The 6,940-nt window shown below is 41.8% G+C and overlaps 1 pseudogene; it reads right to left on the bottom strand.

Moving 5' to 3' along the window:
- Positions 1-204: 204 nt before the first annotated feature.
- On the bottom strand, positions 205-5,298 carry LOC120079647 (annotated as a pseudogene).
- Between the last annotated feature and the right edge of the window lie 1,642 nt (positions 5,299-6,940).

Below are 6,940 nucleotides of genomic sequence, written 5' to 3'. Positions count from 1 at the left end.
GAACAATCTTAAAACAACCAAACAAATAAATCAATCGTAAAATACAGAATGCAAAAAGATAAGGATAGAGAAAGCGCCCCTGGAATATATGGCGATGCAAACACAAGGATATTTCGATGCGGGCCTCAATTGGCTTCGCATAGTGTGAGAGAGGACTTTTGGTGTTCCAGTCCATCTTCAAATAAGGCTTCACTCTTTGGCCGTTTACTTGAATGCGTTGGTGCCATCTTCTCGCATTATTTCCATAGCTCCATATGGAAAGATTGTCTTAATGATAAAGGGTCCTGACCACCTGGATTTTAGTTTTCGTGGAAACAAACGCAGACGTGAATTGAACAATAGAACTTTTTAGCCAACAACAAGTTCTTTCTTACTGATGCTTTGGTCATGCCAACACTTTGTCTTTTCTTTGTACAGCTTGTTGTTCTCGTATGCGTTCAATCGCCACTCCTCGAGCTCGTTGAGCTGAAGTTTGCGTTGAGCGCCCGCGGCGTCCAAGTTCATGTTTAATTTCTTAACTGCCCAAAATGCCTTGTGCTCCAACGCTAAAGGTAAATGACAGTCTTTTCCAAATACAAGAGAGTATGGAGACATACCTATAGGAGTTTTGAAAGCATTCCTGTAGGCCCAAAGCGTTTCATCCAGCCTCTGTGCCCAATCCTTCCACATTGCATTGACGACTTTCTCCAGGATAGACTTGATTTCTCGATTTGATACTTCCGCTTGATCGTTTGTTTATGGGTGGTAAGCAGCGGCGATCTTGTGCCTGACATTATATTTTGCAAGTAATTTGGAAATGATGCGATTAATGAAGTACGTACCTTCGTCGCTTATCAGGGCTCTTAGCGTTCCATAGTGTGTAAAGATGTTCCTGGTAAGAAACTTAGATACAGTGGATGCACCATTCCTAGCACAGGCTACTGCTTCTACCCACTTAGATACATAATCTACTGCAAGCAGGATGTACTATTAGCCACAGGACAGGGGAAAAGGTCCCATAAAATCTATGCCTCAAACATTAAACAACTCAACTTCGAGAATATTGTTCAAGGGCATTGCGTCCCTTGAAGAAATATTCCCAGTGCGTTGATAGGGGTCACATTTTCGAACAAACTCCCTCGAGTCTTTAAAGAGGGTGGGCCAAAAGTATTTGCTTTGAAGAACCTTCGCTGCGGTTCTTTGCCCACCGAAATGCCCTCCGTACGGAGAGTCATGACACTCAGCTAATATGCGTTGTGTCTCCTCCTCCGTAACGCATCGACGCATTATGGAGTTAGAGCCTTGTTTATATAGAAACGGTTCATCCCAAAAATTAAACTTGCTGTCATGAATTAACCACTTCTTTTGTTTAGAGTTGAAGTTCCCAAGGAATTGCTTGGTGGTTAAATAATTGACTATGTCCGCATACCAAGGTTCCCTGCCTTCAACTCTAAACAGGCTTTCATCAGGAAATGTGTCCTTGATTTCACCTTTTTGGGCTTGCATTTCTTGATTCTCTAGCCTGGACAGGTGTTCAGCCACCTAATTTTCTGTTCCCTTTCTGTCCTGGATATCAATATCAAACTCTTGTAGCAATAGCATCCATCTTATCAACCTTGGCTTTGCGTCCTTTTTGCTCATAAGGAATTTTATGGCTAAGTGTTCGGTGTATATGGTGGCTGACGCACCAACTAAGTAAGATCGAGACTTTTCAATGCCAAACACTATAGCCAACATTTTTTTTTCAGTAGTGGTGTAGTGTTCCTGAGAGTCATTTAGTGTTTTGGACGCATAGAAGATGGGGTGTATCAAATTACCTTTCGTTTGCCCTAACATTGTTCCTACTGCCACATCACTCGCGTCGCACATGAGAATAAAGCGCTGCGTCCAGTCCGGTGCTATCAGTATTGGGGCTGTCGTCAATGCATACTTCAAGGTTTCAAACGCGTAAGTGCAGTCTTCACTAAAGTCATAGGGCCGATTCGCCTCTAGTAATGCGCTCAGAGGTCGCGTATTCTGAGAGAAACCTCTAATGAACCATCTATAGAAGCCGACATGCCCTAGAAAACTTCCTAAAGTTTTAACATTTGATGGTGGTGGAAGTTTTGCTATGACATCTATTTTGGCTTCATCTACTTCAAAGCCAACCTTAAATACTTTGTGACCTAAGACAATTCTTTCAGTCACCATGAAGTGACATTTCTCCCAATTCAGCACCAAGTTTTTTTTCTCGCATCGAGTGAGGAAGGCCTCCAAATTATCTAGGCATGACTAGAATGAGTCTCCAAAGAATGAAAGTTGTCCATGAAGACTTCAACGGTCTTTTCTAGGAAGTCAGAGAAGATAGCCATCATACATCTTTGAAATGTCCCAGGTGTATTACACAGCCCAAAAGGCATGCGTCTGAATGAAAATGTTCCAAAGGGACAAGTAAACGTAGTCTTCTCTTGATCTTCTGAATCTATCAGAATCTGGTTGTAACCAGAGTATCCATCGAGAAAGCAATAAAATTCTTTACCCGCAAGTCTGTCAAGCATTTGATCAATGAAAGGAAAGGGGAAGTGGTCTTTCTTAGTTGCTGCGTTGAGTTTCCTGTAATCCATACAGATGCGCCAGCCTGTGACAGTCCTCGAGGGTATGAGTTCATTATTGCTGTTGACTATCATGGTCATTCCCCCTTTCTTGGGAACGCATTGGACTAGACTTACCCAACTACTATTGGATATAGGATAGGATAAATAAGTCTCACGTCCAACCATTTTAGAATTTATTTCTTAACCACTTCTTTCATTATGGGATTCAGCCTTCTTTGAGGCTCGATTGACCCCGACTTCCCTTCTTCTAGCCTAATCTTATGCAGGCAATAAGATGGACTAATGCCACAAATATCCGCAAGCGTCCAACATTGCACACTGGTGCTTTTTCAGCATCTGTAAGAGAGATTGCTCATTAGGCTCTGTGAGATTTGAGGAAATGATCACAGGTAAAGTGTTGTTGGTTCCAAGGAACGCATATTTCAAGTGTCCAGGTAACTGTTTCAACTCGAGTTTTGGTGGTTCTTCAAGTGATGGACGCGTTGGTTTTGTCCGCCGCTCACTCAGACTTGGCTGCTCTGATTCTTTCAGGTTCTCCTCCAACACGAGGACCTCACATATATGAGTCTCTTCTTCAGGCAACTCAATACTGTTTAGTTGACAATCTTCACTATCTGGGAATTTTAATGCATTGAGCACATTAAACTTCACCTCCTCATTGTCCACGTGCATAGTTAATTCGCCTTTATGCACGTCAATTAAAACTTTCCTAGTAACTAAGAACGGGCATCCAAGGATAATTGGTATCTCCCTATCTGCTTCATAGTCCAAGATAATAAACTATGCTGGGAATATGAGATTGTCAACCTTCACTAGAACATCTTCAATCTTCCCTTCTCGGTACTTAATTGTTCTGTCAGCGAGCTGAAGAGTAACAGAAGTGGGTTGTGCTTCGCCAATCCCCAATTTCTTAAAAATTGAAAGTGGCATGAGATTAATACTGGCTCCTAGATCGCACAACGCATGACCCACATCCAATCCTCCTATCGAACAAGGAACTGTGAAGCTCCCAGGGTCCTTTTGCTTCTTTGGTAGACTGTTGCTTACTAACGCGTTACACTCCTACGTTAGCGCTATTTCTTCCATCTCGTTGACTCTTCTCTTCTTTGTCAAAATGTCCTTAAAAAATTTGACATATGTTGGCATCTGCTTCAAAGCCTTTATCAGTGGAATGTTGATATGCAGCTACTTTAGGAGCTCAAGAAAGCGTTTGAATTGTTGTTCATCATTCTTCTTCATCAGATGCCTAGGAAATGGTGCATCAAAGTCACTTCTGGCTTTCCCGCGTTAGATGTACTGGGTTTTGAATGGCTTGTAGTCTCGGGCGTTCTTTCTTCCTGATCCATTCAGCATGTGATGTGTTCTTTCAAAGGACTGCTATTTCTTGAATTCATTCTTCTTTCTTCAAGAGCTTTTCCACTTTGTAGCGTCACCGCGTGACATTGCTCCTTCCCATTATTGTTCCCAGGTGTTTCAGTATTGCTAGGTAGAAAACTAGGCTGCCTGTTTTTCAACTCGCTTGCTATCTGCCCTACCTGGATTTCCAGGTTTCTGATAGATGACGCTTGACTTTTAAGCAACGCGTCATTCTGGGCTATGTACTCCTTCAATAGGTTCTCACGCGGAGATCCTGAGCTCGACGCCTGTCCTCCTTTATTAAAGGGCTATTGATGTTGCTGATGCGTTTGTTGAAATGCAGGCAGCGGTCCATTTCTTTGCTGATGGTTCGCCTTTGGGTGGTGTTCCTGATGATTTTCTTCTGTCCAAGAAAAATTCGGATGGTTTCTCCATCCAGGATTATATGTATTAGAGAATGGGTTGTTTTTTATGAAACATACTGACTGAGGGTTTTGTGGACATTCAGCATAGGAGTGAGGATCTCCACAGCCCACACAGCTAACCATGGGCTACCCAAACGCCTCTATCTGATTCACCTTTTGCTGATTTGATGCGTTTCCCAGCGTTATGTTCTACAGAAGGCTGGTCATGGTAGCCACTTGAGCAGAAAGTGTGGCTATTGCGTTGGCATCAATAGAATTAACATTCTGAGATCTCTTCTTCCTGTCAGCTCTTCCATCATATGTATCTGTCTCTTATACACATCTAGATGTGTATAAGAGACAGGTGTGGCTATTGCGTTGGCATCAATAGAATTAACATTCTGAGATCTCTTCTTCCTGTCAGCTCTTCCATCATCTGTATCATCCACCCATTCCATATTGTGTTGAACAATGCGGTCTAGTATCTCTTTAGCCTCCTGTCTCTTATACACATCTAGATGTGTATAAGAGACAGCCTCTGGGGTGATTCCAGGAATCACAAATGAATTACACGTTTCCAGGAAATGCTTCATGTGGGCATGAGGATCTTCACCACGACCACCCCCAAATTGTCTGGCAGACTAGAGCATTTGGAGCATAACAGATTTCATCTCGAACTTGGTTCCATCTGGCATAGGGTTTATGATTCCTAGAGAGAAATCATACAGTATAGGGGATGCATACTCCCTCATGGGACGTGTGCTGCTATCTGCCATCAGGATTTGATTTTGTGCAGCATGAGCTAGTTGCTAATTTACCTGTTCTTCTACCATTACTTGTTGCCTGTTCTGTTGTTTGAGAAATTGCTGCCTCAACCTTCGACGACGGTTAGATCGGTTCCTACGCCGGAAGGTCCTTTCAATCTCGAGGTCGTATCTGAGTTTAGGAGTGCTCTCCCTACTCATAAACGTTTACAAGCTTAGGCTTAACTCGTAATACTCCCTCGACCGAAGTGTTCCTACAACAGATACAAACAGAATTTTTGGTTAGTTTTGTTTCTGAATACCTGGCAACAGGGCCAAAAACTTGTTCATTTCTATCGTGATTCGCTTTAGTAGTATTTTGTATAAAATAAATTGGAAGAAATAGTTCTAAGTATAAGTTATGCGTTTATGCTTTGATGCGTTTAATTAATTGTAATGCGTTGGGGTGTCAGATATATGCAACAGAACGCACACAACTCCTTCTAATGACGTTCAAGTTTTCCTAAACCCTAAACCCTAAACCAGATCCAAGTATAAATCTAATTTAGGTTCCTAGTAAGTCCAGGGTCGAACTCAGGGATTCAGTTAACCAAACGCAGACCTTGCGTTGTATCTACTGTAGGGGCTTTCCTAAATAAATGTGAGAAATGTGTTATTTACACTAAATTGCTTTGCCTGTGCAAGAGATGCAAAAGAGTTAAGTAGTTAGTGATGGATCATGTGAGAATGGAGTTTAATGTAAGTGGACGCGTCGGTCTAAGACGAGTGTACACAACTAGGATGTGATGTGAATGAGATGGGATGGTTTGCTTATCTTTTGTTCATGCGTCAGACTTCATTCAACATTTCTCAATACGAATAACATACAAAGCCTATCTCTAGGATGCATGCGTCTAACACAAAATGCAATAGACACTAGTAAGTCTATCTCTAGCTGTACTAGGCATCCTACTTAATGCAGCTTAGTTATTCTTTCGAACAATCTAAGTTAAAGATGCTTTTACGAATTTGTCAAGTTAGCTTGAGCTTTAGAATGAAGTTGTGCATAAAGTATTAATGCATTCAACATAAACAAGAAATAAACAATGACAAGTATGATGGATCAAACATATGAATTTTATAAAGAAACAGAGAGTCTTTACAAAAGCAATATTTAATCAAATGGAATGAAAGTGATAAATGAGAAGAAGGAAACTGAGTCAAGCCAAAGAATACAATCTCTTGTATTTCTTTGGCTCAATCTCGTTGGGTACAATCACTTGTTTAGGAATTGAATGAAGTGTCTTTCTCAAGATTAGCTTCCTCCGTTCCCTGACCGGCAGTGGTGGTGGTTCTCAACCCTTCTGATCGTCTAGCACCACAACACAGACTCTACAGAACTAGGATTATGACTACAATATACAGAGAGTAAGGATCTTTATAATTTCCGAACTTCTTAACTTTGGAGGGACTTCATCTATTTATAGGCGTTGGTCACGTCCACTTGGTGAATGGGCAGCATTAAAGTCCATGTCCTGGTCAGCATTAAAGTCCATGCCCTGATTAGCCGCCTGACTCTCGTAAGCTTTTCAAACGCCACCTGCTACGTGGAAGCTTTTCAGACGCCGCCTGCTGCAGGTGCCCATACTTGTAAGTGGTGATGTGACACAGTCAGCCTGAAGTAATGAATCTTTTCTGCGTTGAACTCCCTTTGACGCATGGCCCGTGCGTTAGAGCTTTTCCTGCGACACTTTTCTAATGCGTTAGTGTTAGTTCTTGTGTTGAAATCCTTCAATACAATGCGTTAGTGCCGTGATATTTTGTAATAAAACTTCTTTTGCATGAGTTTGCTAATGTTTGAATA

This window comes from Benincasa hispida, chromosome 1 (genome assembly GCF_009727055.1).
Source record: "Benincasa hispida cultivar B227 chromosome 1, ASM972705v1, whole genome shotgun sequence".
In the NCBI taxonomy this organism is placed as follows: domain Eukaryota; kingdom Viridiplantae; phylum Streptophyta; class Magnoliopsida; order Cucurbitales; family Cucurbitaceae; genus Benincasa; species Benincasa hispida.
The sequence above is the reverse complement of the archived record's forward strand: the minus strand, read 5'-3'. Positions and strand labels throughout refer to the sequence as shown.